This window comes from Dipteris shenzhenensis, chromosome 24 (genome assembly GCF_047967505.1).
Source record: "Dipteris shenzhenensis isolate YYH24624 ecotype China chromosome 24, Dip_SZ_1.0, whole genome shotgun sequence".
Taxonomy (NCBI): domain Eukaryota; kingdom Viridiplantae; phylum Streptophyta; class Polypodiopsida; order Gleicheniales; family Dipteridaceae; genus Dipteris; species Dipteris shenzhenensis.
The window spans coordinates 5,201,280-5,213,349 of NC_141619.1; positions in this window are offsets into that span (position 1 = coordinate 5,201,280).

Sequence of the window (12,070 nt, forward strand, 5' to 3'; positions counted from 1 at the left end):
AAGGGGTGTTGTCAAGTCTTTCCCACACACACACACACACACACACACTTACTTTCCCTTTTTCCTTTTGACCATACTAAGTATTTCTCTTCCCTCCTTTATAATCCTTCGAAAACCCATTTGAACTATCTTCCCTCCCCCTAAATTCCCTTATTTTCTCCCTCCTAATTTTTCCTAATTTCCCCCAATTTTTTTCTATTTTTTGCTCACTTTTCTCCTTATTTGCTCCTACTTTTGTTAAATTTTCCTCCTAAACTTTTTCCTAATTTATATATATATTTTGGCTAATCCCCCCCCTTTTTCCTAGTTTTCTTTATTTTCCTAAATTTTCAAAATTTTAATTTTTCCTAATTATTTCTTGTTTTTACTAATTATTTTCTAGTTTCTTCTTAAATATTCCTCTTATTCTCTATTTTGTTCTAAGTTTCTATTTTTCTCTTTAATTTTCTCCTAATTTCTTAAATCTTCCTTTTAAAATTTCTCCTAGTTTCTAAGTTTCTTCTAATTTTTCTCTTAATTCTCTATTTTATTCTTATTCTTCTCATTTATTTTTTCTTAATTTCTCTTAATTTTTTCCTTTTTTCTTTTTTCTTTTATGCTATTTACTCAATTTATTCTCTATTTCTTTAATTTCTTTCCCCCTCACCCCCCCTCCTCCCCCCTCTCTCTCTCTCTCTCTCTCTCTCTCTCTCTCTCTCTCCCTCCCCCCCTCTCCCTATTTTTAAACTATTCCTATTTTTCCTACACTCTAAAAAGCCCTGATTTTCACTATGGCTCCTATTTTTTCTAAAATTTCCCTAATTTTGTTCTAAATTTCTCCTTGTAAATTTAACTCCTTGCCTCTCCCTAACTACATGCTTTTCAAAACCTAACTAACCCTCTTCCCCCCCCCTTCCCCGACTATTTCACTCTCGTGTCTCGTCAAATTCTCTACTCTGACTCCCCACGCCGCCAACCCCCTTTCCGTGCCTGACTCCATTGCTTATTTAAAGCCTCACCTCCTACCATTTACTCGGAACTCCAAACAATCTACCTAAGTTTACTCCTCCATTCAGTTGTGCCACCTTCGCCACACTCATGTCCTCAGCTCCTTCCCTTCTTCTACTGCTTGTCAAATCTGGTTCCTCTATCTCCTGTCTTGTTTTGTGCCCAAATTCCCCACCCATAGCCTCTCTAGCCCACCTGTTGTACTAGTTATGCACTTATCGTTGTGCATGCTTCGCCTGCAACGTTTTTCTGCCCCCTTGACTATGCTGCTCCACTAACTCCTTGAGCCCCTCCACACCATTATCTCCCCCTCTCCACGCGAGTCTTCCCCTCTCCCCGTACCATTATACACTCCTCCTCTGTCTCTTACAATACTGTAAACTTTGCCTCCTTTAACTACGATGTTTTCATTACATGTGCCTTCCATGCACAATCAGCAAGACTGCACCCCCCTCCTCCGATCTCGTGGTCTTCCACCTCTTTCTACCCTCTCATGTCATTTATTATTTATAGGTTAACCTCCTCGTCATTTTTCAATTGCATTATATTAAAACCTCCTCTTCTTAATCCGTATCCCTCCCCTCTTTGGTCTTTACCTCTTAATTTTTTCCTTTATAATTCCCCTTCACCCACCCCCTCCCTCTTCCTTCTCTAATTCTATGTCTACCACCCTCCCTTCCTTTAAAAACCCCCTTAATTATTTATAGTCCCCTCTCTTTAAATTTTTTTAAGGCTTACCTTTATTTATACCCCCCTTTATGTAAATTCTTTCCTTCTTAATTACCCATACAATTACACTTCCATCTTCATTAGTTCAATTCCCCTCCACATTTTGTTGCATTTATTCCCCCCTCCCCTGCATTATTTTTCTATATATATTCCCCCTTTTTTCCCCTTTCCTTCTTATTAATTTGTATTATATTTCCCTCTATTTTTAACTCAACCTGGCTTGGTTGTTTAAAACTACACCTACTAGCATCACTATTCCTCCTCCACACTTCTTCCATACACCCCTCCTCTTACACACTCTTCTCACTTACCCCCTTCTACTAAGATTCAATATTTTTTTCTTTGTAACCTCCAAACTCATTCCTCTACTCAAACAATTTCGTTTTTACATTAAGCTTGATAAGTGTATGGCCAAGTATTAATTTTTATTGTGACTTCGATAACAAGGGAGGGGTGCTTATGACACCTGTCTTCCCAACTAAAGTTAAAGCTGGTTCTTACTCTTTTGCTTGTTGGATGGTGGCAGGTAGGCATACTCCCCTCTTCAATAAAAGTGATGCTTGCCAGGACTTATCCAAGCTCAACTTCTATACAGTTTCCACAAAGTCATTTCTATAAAATGGCCCACTGCTGCTAGTTTCCTTTATAAATAGGGATTCACCAACTTGTACAAACTTTTCCATTAATGCAATTAGTCCTATTCCATTGTTTAGCTTCGCTCCTTTGTCTTTCACTATGCAAAGGGGTGTTGTCAAATCTTACACACACACACATTTTTTCACCTACTCATCTAGCTATTATAATTTCTTGTTGGATTGTCCTTCAAATTTATTTCATCCATGATATTAGCTATCTTTCGACATTTCTAATGACACTCAATGAGTATCCATGTGTCTCCATTCAAAATTTCACCAACCAAAGTTTGTAAATAATTTTGAAAGCATGCTAAAGTCCTTAAAGACTTAAAATAGTGCTAGTCTTTTGTTTTTAAAGAATTTCCTAGAATTATAAAAGGATACCTATGTGACCATCGAATGTTGTTTTTGCAACGTAGATTACATATTAGTATCTATACATGATTTTTAAAAAATCCATTAGAAAGTTTAGAGAGGATACCTTAAGAGCTTGATTTAGGCTTGGCGCGATGGAGGATAGCAATGGTGGCGGTGATGGTAATAGGTCTTGCCTTCATTCTAAGTTGCTCCTCCCTCCACTTAGACCAGAGTACGGAAAGGTGCCACTTAGACTAGAGTATGGAAAGGTACCAATCTCTACAAACCTTTCTCATGGGAAAGTGAGGGGTCATTGAGATATGTATTGCCCCTGTCACCTTTTGAGGATGATCTATCTCTGGTGGAGGACAAAACTTTTTCAGCCATGACTATTGAAAACAAAGCTCTTCATTCTCGTCATGACCATCTACGTGTGTCATAGTTGAAAGAGAACTCTGCCCAACAAAATGGACTCAAAAAGTTGGTGCATGAGGTGGTAGAGGAGGACATGCCTGCCCCTCGTGTAGTTGTAGCTCAAAAGACTTAAGGGGGGTTCTTCACTATACCCTGAAGAGCATGTTATGCTTCTCACTTTGCCAATGAAGGCTGGATTGAAGCCAAAAGACACGAAGGAGGCAAGAGTTCTCCCAAAACCTATCTTGGAAGTGAAAGTGGAGGTTCATGCTTCCAGCTAACAAAACTCCTCAAGTGGAAGTGCATGTGAAGGTGGAACCCCAAGAGGAGGTGCAGATAAAGTTAGAATCCTAGAAGAAAGTGTGGGTGATGAAGGAGATGTAGGAAGATGTAGTGCAACAGAGGTTGGATGAAATACCACAAGCACATTTCACTCCAATGATGAAGGTGACATACATGCAAGAGAGAGGGCACGACACTGTTGAAGGAGGACAGTCTTGTGACCCAAGAGCTGGGCTGAACATGCAAGATGAGAAGCTAAAAGTTCTAAGCAGGGAGGAGCTAACAAAGAAGATGGAGGAAGTGATACGATGGCTAGAAAAGGCAAGGAATATGCCATGAATGGCTCATAGAAAAAGGATAGTTCACAGAGGACCAGTGAATAGAGTACTGAACGAGGAGGAAAAGTGAAGGAAGGAGTATGAGAGTTCTTGGAGAGGGCTTACACCCTGATCCCTAATCTAGGAATGAGTATCATGCCTTTCCTTGATGATAACCATCTTTTGTACTTTAGGGGAATGGTTTAACACCCATGCATTGGTTGGTCATCTCCCTAGTGTTAGGCCTCCCATGGTTATTCTTGAATCCTAGATTAGAAACAATTGGGTTGATAAAGGCATGATTGTAACTAATGTGAGATTCCTTAGGAAGGGCTAATTTGTGTTCTTATTTGAAAGAACTAAGATAGCTACTAGAGCACTATAGCATGGGTTGTGGACCATTAGGCACCATCCCTTGTACTTGGAATGGTGGACTCAAAACTTGTCACCTAATGTCCCTAGATCTACTAAGATCCCAGTATGGGTTGAACTTCTTGATCTCCCTCTCTCCCTCTTTAGTCATCTCCCCTCATTGTGTAGGGGACTAGGACAGGTCTCGGTGGTTGAAAAAGAAAACTTCATCAATCCTAGAAGAAATACCCAGATTTCCATCAAGCTAAACATAGCTGAGGAACTTCCCAATATGTTGGAAGTGTCTTTAGAGAGTAGCCATTGCTCTATAAAAATCTTCTAAATTCTTGCTTCCTTTGTGGTCTCTCCAATTATGTAGTGAAAAACTATCCACAGAATAGGGGTAAATCCAAGATCCAAGCTAACAATGTTCCTAAGCCTATGTTGTGATAGAAAAATGGGTCCTAAAGCTCCTGCTAGCTCTAATATCCCCACTTAGAGAGTGGGACCTCTCTTGAATCCCAATACTCAAGCTGAGAAAATTGAAGGACTTATGCCTCTTGCTCTAGTCACAAAAAGAAGCTCTGGCTGACAGAGAAACTAAGGAATGGATAAAGGAAAACCAAAAAAATGATGATGATGTTATGGTAGAGGCTGGGTGGTCAAGAGACTTTGAAGATGACATAAATAGAGAGGACTCAATGGCTTCAAAAAGACTTAGTGAGGAGGAATCTCCAATGACCAAGAGGCTATAATTAATGCTTGAAAAATTTATTTTTCTGTCAAAGACAAGGCCTTCACCATAGTTTACAACAAAAAAAGACAATCTCAAGTCAAGGGGGGAACACCTCAGGTGAATAGACCAAACCCTAGGGCCAAAAAGAGTCCCACAAAGAATGTCAAGTAAAATAATATCTCTTGTGACTCTGAATGTGAGAGGTTTAACTACCCCTGGTAGAGGTGATGAAATAGCACAGTAGATTAGAGCTAAGGCCTTATCTCCCACTTTTTTAGCTCTACAAAAAATTAAGACAAATGGAACTAACTTAGAAAGTAGATTGAAGATAGTTGATAGAAGGAGAACTTGATTCATTACTAACCGAGAAAGGGAAAGGTGGTACAATAGTAGGAATTTTTACACTTATTTCATTAATTTTGGACTCATATGTCTACATTTGGACTATTCCTTAAAATCCTTCCCAAATGAAAAGTTTACTTTATGAAAATGTCATTTGAGAATCAAAAGTTTACTTTCTGGCACTGTTATTTCCACGTAATACATTTCAAAACATCTCTCTACAATGTTGCACTAATAATGCAAAAACTACTGTTAAATCCTAATTTTGTATTTCTTGTTTTTAAGAATCGTATTCTTAAATTAAATCCCTCAAGTTATTAGTTTAAATCCATGAAAAACCACGCTCTTGAAGATTCACAAAATTTAAAAAAGGTATACACAAGAGACCTCCAAGACTCTTTTTACTTTCAATGCAAAAAACTATAACACTCTTGAATATTCAAGAAATTAAAAGGTTTATATAGACATGAGACATGATGAAGCCTCTTTTGTACTCTAAAAAATAGTAATAGCTATGCTTGCAATTTTACATTATCATAAGTTTACAAGAAATATTTATTTGGATGAGTCTTTGTACAAAGGATCTGTCGTGGCCTTTTTAATAATTTATTTCTACCTTTACAGTGAGTTCAATACAAATGGGCGATCTAAACATGAAAGGATCTGTCGTGGCCTTTTTAATAATTTAATTTTGCCTTTACAGTGACTTAAGTAGAAGAGATTAAATGAAAGAGCTATAATATAGAAAACGGTTACCTTCTCTACAAAGTTAGAGTGCCCAAACCTAGCCAAGAGCATATGATTGACTTGAATTTTACATCCAAATGCTTTAAAACAGTGGAGACAATGTTTATGATAATTAATAGGATGGAATATAATATAACCATAGATGAATACGGAGAACAATGATGACTTAGAACAAATATAATAGTAACATATAAACAAAGATTAACATTCAAAAGACATTTATCCATTAAATATATGGGTAAGAAGATTATTAAAAATAGATGTTTCTATTCCAAAGTGTATTACAAAGATGCCTCACTTTCTTCTTATAGCTAATTCTAATACATCAAGATCAGGGGCCTTTGAATCCTTGAGTGCAATCCTAGACATAAACCACTAACACTATTTTTCCTACCGCCAACACCATATCAGTTGTTTGTCAATTCCATGCCATGAATATTCGATCCAAATGCATTGACGACAACCAAGCGATGGATCAAAATGTCCTTGTTGACATTTCGAGTGATGTTGGAATGCCACTCCAAAAGTAACTACATGTTAGCAAGCCACATCCTTAACACCAACATCCATCCTCAAGTCAATCACTGGAAGAACAACAAAGTCGAGAGTCATCCAAAAGGTGGTCCTCCATCAAATAAAGGCCTAGAATGGTGCTACTAGACACAGACAATGATGAGTTACCACATGCCTAGGAAGATCGAAAGCTAGGAGAACTACAAGTAGGAAAATGAATTGGAGGGTGATCAACTAGAACAATAGATACAAACTATTGAGCATGACAATGAATGGGAGAATTAATTGGAGTGTGGTCAACTAGAATAATAGATGCAATTTATTGAACATGACAATGTGGAACTCCATATAAAAATGATGCAACTCAACTCAAAATTGCTACCACAAGGGCCACTACAAAATGACATCAGAGAGAAAATGCAAAAGACTAGTGCACTTCAATGAAGTCAACAGTGGAGTAGACAGTGCACCTAGTCATGCTACATAACTCAATAACATCATTCACCCCATTGTTTCATTGAAACAATTGCACACCCAATCTAGTGAAGTTCTACAACAAGCCAACATTCAAAATAGAGGATAGGATGCAACATGGATGCGTGAGTACAGACAAGGCAACACCACATTTCAATAATTGGAAAAACTATTTGCTAGTATGGCATTAGAATAGCATAAGGGTGAAATGGAAAGCAAATGATTCCATCACTCCAAACAAGGCTACCACAAGCAAGAAAAATATTCAAAGGCTGAAAGAAAGCATGACAAAGTAGAGGCAGTGACAAATTCTTATACAAAATGCTCGAGAACAAAGTAGACATGATACCATTCAAATTAAATGGCCCTTCAACAAAAACAACTTCATCTTTTAGATGACTTGAATAGTATGGAAGAGGTAGAGCATTTTCTCTGACAATTGCTAACCTCTTGTGATGCCCTCAAAAAATAAAGTGTGCAATTATGAGAAAGATTGATGCCGAATGATGAAGAAATAGATGCATCATAACACAAATACATCAAGTTGCAAGAAAGTCTCAAAGATTGTAAGCACTAAGTCCAAGAACTAGAGAAATAATGTACAACATCAAAGGAGAAACTTGTGAATGCAAATGCTGAAATCAATTGCAAGACTAGGTGTTAATGCACCCTACCAATGCTAGATGATGTACACACCAAAGTAGCTCAAACAGTATAAGACTCTTAAACTTGACTATAACTGCACATTTGGTAAGTATAGGGAGAAATGCACAGGTGCAAGGTCCAAATGCAATAATCTCAAAATTGGAACTCTAATTTCTAAATCCAACCAATGAAAATCTAGTGGAGCCAATACAAGATCTATTGCTACATAGCACCATGGCATGTACAAAGATCTTGTTGCAGTCCTAAAATGAGATGATCATTTAAAGGAAGGAGAATGTAATTCCCAACAATTATGCCTTTAGGTGCCCCTTTATATACCTCTAACCAAAGTTGTTATACATATATACCCATCATTTTCACTTTGGCAATATCATCTTTATGCACAATAGCCAACCTAATGACAATAATTATGAAATCCAAAATTTTAAAATGGGATTCCTTGGGCTAGGAGTACATAGAGAAAAGGGATTTGCAATTGACAACATCTATGGGATATGAGACAGGCTTGTGGGAAGCCTATAGTGGCCCTTCGAGCACATTTTTGACTTAAATGATGGGGAAAAGGCATCGATGGATGTGGTTTTGGATACAAAATTTTGCATGGTTGGCTTTCTAATTGTATAGCTTTCTCAGACTGGCAGGTGTACAGGGAAGACTTTTCTATGTGAGGTCTTAGTAAGGATGGTTTATAGAAGGCTTAGCTTGTTTTAAATTTTGATTTGTTTTAGTTTTAATATTTCAAAGATCTTTGTGGTCTTTGAATGTAAATTGTGGTATTTTTTTGTAATTTATGTATTAATTTTGTTTTCTATTATTTTACTATTATATGTGTTCACGTTATTGACATTTATATTTTATTTTAGAATGTTTGATTTTGTTTACCATCAATAGATATTTAAGATCTATTTAATTCTTGTTTCTATTGACACTTTCCATTACTTCTTGCTAAATGTACGTGTTTGTAAATTTCAATCAGTATCTCTTATATGTGATTGGGTTTAATATATGTGCTGGTAAATTCAATCAGTATACCTTGTATGTGATTGGGTTTAATATTTTTAGTATTTGATACTATTGTGAAAGATTTCAGGTTTGTATGTTGTTTGCTGATGTCAATGTTATGATATATTAGTTGGAAAGAAAGTGTATGAAGCATGGAGGTCCCTAGGGGTTAAAAAGGGTGGATATCCATTTCAAATTGATGTAGAGAATACACCATTTCTAAAGAGGAATGAATCTTCTTTAGCATGTGAAATTGGTTTAGTAAGCCTTCGGAATCAATGAAAAACATTTCAACAATGCTTCAACCGTTCTTGCCGGTACCTCGTTTGGAACTTCGGAATAGGCTTGAGGATTGGATTTTACACCCTTCTTCCTCTTCAGCCCATCCCTTGAAGCTCTCACATATCACAGTGTCATCTCTGTATAAAGTATTATTACTTCCGCCTTGGATTTAGGACAAAGCAAATACTGTTTGGCATATGGATCGCCCACTAAAGTGGTGGAGAAAAAGGCTGTGTCTTCTTTGGCATTACAAAGTCCCTCTTCGGCAACAGCTTTTCCTTTGGCGAGTCCTGCTTGTATAAGCTATGAAAAAAAATGTTGAAAAGCTAGGCTCAAACTACTTTGTGGCTTATTTCAACATTATTTTAATGCTATTTTAATAGTTATTGTTGCTAACAAATGTAAAACCCTCATGCACATGCATCACCTATTATTTTTAAGCTTCCTCCTCCCCATTACTTCACATCCCTCTCCCTCAGCATCCCAAGGTCTCAACGTGCTTCAATGCACCATATTGCCATCGTAGCAAGGGATCCAAAGAGATAAAGGCAAGAGAAACGAAAGTTAGTTTGCTTCTATTTTTCCAACTTTGGCTATTTTTAGAGTTTTATTTTTGCAACATGTTCAACACCTCCTACACTTCAGGAGGTGAATATTATGTCAATGTTTTACAAAAGCTAGGGTAGATGCAAGGAAAACCTTAGGTTGCCTCTACTTTCTTAACTTATGATGTTTTGTAAGGTTTGTCTTCGCAAACACATTCACACACCATATACACTTCAACAAGTTGATAGCTTGAATTTTTATGAAATCTAAGATAGGGATGGGTTCCTAGACAAGGGTTTAAGTTGATTTTCAAGTTTTTGATATGTTCATGAGGTTTTTCTTCTCAATACACCTTTCGATCATCGTAGTATCTTTCTTTTTTTCTTTGTGAGATTTACGTCCTCTCTCAGTAAAAAATGAATACACTGATAGAGGGACCATATCGACTATCATGGTGGTGCTTGTACATGAACTGTTTCTAAGTTTGTGGTTGCTTGAATGTGAAACTTACACTAGAAGGGCATGTAGCGGTTTGGGAGGTGAAAAAAGGACTTCTACTACCTGACATAGTAGCATGGAGAAGGCTAGAAAACTTCTATAAAAACTAGACCCTGAGGATCAGGAGAATCTCATGAGAGAGGTTGCAATAGAGAGGAAAAGGAACCAAAGCTTGAGCTAAAGAATCTCTATCTCCATCTCCCTTTGAAGTCTCTAGATCTGACCAAATGTCCCAATAAAATCCAAGTTTTAGATTTTACCAAATGTCTCAACTAAACCTATAAAAGTAGGGATGGTATAGAGGATATGGATGGGAAATTGCATGAAATTCTAATATTTATGGGAAACACTAAGCTGGCAGAGGTACATACTTTTTTTCTTAATCTTGAAGAACATCATCTACAATGTCTACTAAAGACTTGTCTGATTCTGCAGTTCATGTTGAGTTGATGTGTCAATCTCTTCATCCTTCTCACCAAATAACAATCTCTATAAAATTTGGAATTCCTACTTAAACATGGTGTACTTTGATTCCATATGCTAGATTGCCTTCCAAGTGACACGGATTTCCTCAATATTGATGAGATTGCTATTCATCAAAGTGTGCAATCTCATTGGATTGTTGGATTGACGGGAGCTCCAAAGTTAATGATATCCACATAGGTGTTGTTGGAGAGTTGGTATAGCACCTCATCTCTTGTAGACCAATTTCTTCACATCATTCAAGGTAAGACATTCCTCACCTTGAATAGTGATAAAATCTAATGATACATCCTTATGCTTCATTAAGATTATAGGTTGAGGAATGGTAATCATGACTTGGATATGCCATCAAGAAGAATTAGGTATCACATTGCTCATCCTACTAATTTAAAATATGTTCTTGAGGTTCTAGTTCTAGGTCGATCTTTTCTCCTCCACCACTTGTCATTTCAAACAGAGCCTCATGCTCATGCTCAAATCATCCTCAGAAGACTTCCTTGTGGTGAAAAAAATGGCAAGGGATTTGCTCTATCAAATGTAGAGGGGAAGAGGCAATGTCTCTAAGTATAATACTCTCAATAAGAGAGAGGAACACTAGCCAAGGTCCTCATTAGAGTCTTCTTGAAATTTTGGCTAGGGTCAAGAGAGCTCAAAAGGTCTAAGGGGACCCATTGCCAAGGGGAGCAAGCAATCATGGAAAATTTCCCATGACTAAGTCTATCTAAAATAGGAGAAAGGGCACATCAACGAGAAGAAAGTTTGGGATGACTTGCAAAAGATGGGGTAAGTTTGGTCTACTAGAGCATCCAAATCAATTGGAGGAATCCACTCGTCAAAGGCTAACTAAGGAGAGCTATGAGTATCGAAGTAGGAACCTAGGGCCCTATATAAAAGAATGGGCCCTCATTTTCATTTCATTGTTTGAAGAGCTCTTCACTTCCACGCCACCTCCTCATTGCCCCTAACATTTCCACCCTTTCTCTCGCACCCTCACACTTTTCTCGCACACTCTCTCCATCCTCCATGGCCAGGCCCAAGATCAAGGCACTAAGGAGATTAATAGAGCAAAACCCACCTCCAGACTCAAAGATAAAGAGTGATAGCCCCCCCTCCTCCCCCCCCAATGATCCCCATCAAAGGGAGAAACTACCATTCTGGAGGCCCCAGAGAGGGAGCAAGGGGCAGGGCCACAAACAGAGGGATAGAGGAAGGCACATGAGGATCACGACGTAGAGACCGATGACTCAAAGAGCATAGAGGAGGAGCATGAGGAAGAGAAACAATGAAGTACAGAGTCGAGGACCAAGTCAAGAGCAAAGAATCAGCCTCCACACCCATGGGGGAGAGGACACCCACCTCGAGTTCCACGGCAAAGAGGCCTTCTACATCTAGGAAGAGGCCCTCCTCATCAAGGGCAAAGAGGCCCTCCTCTAGTGAGAGGAGATACAACTAAGGACTGTGGCACTTCGAGAAATAAGAAAGTTTAAAAAATCTATTGCTCTCCTCATCCCAATAGCAAGCTTCACAAGGGTGGTATGCAAGGTCATTCTGGACCTCAACAATAGTCCCATGTCCCAGTATTACAGGTGTGAAATTGTGGAGGCTCCATGGCGTATTTCCAGAGATACCTTGCTTGCCTTGTAGCATGCAGTTGAGGCCTACCTGGTAGACCACATGGATGACACCCAGCTGGCTACAATCCATAAGAA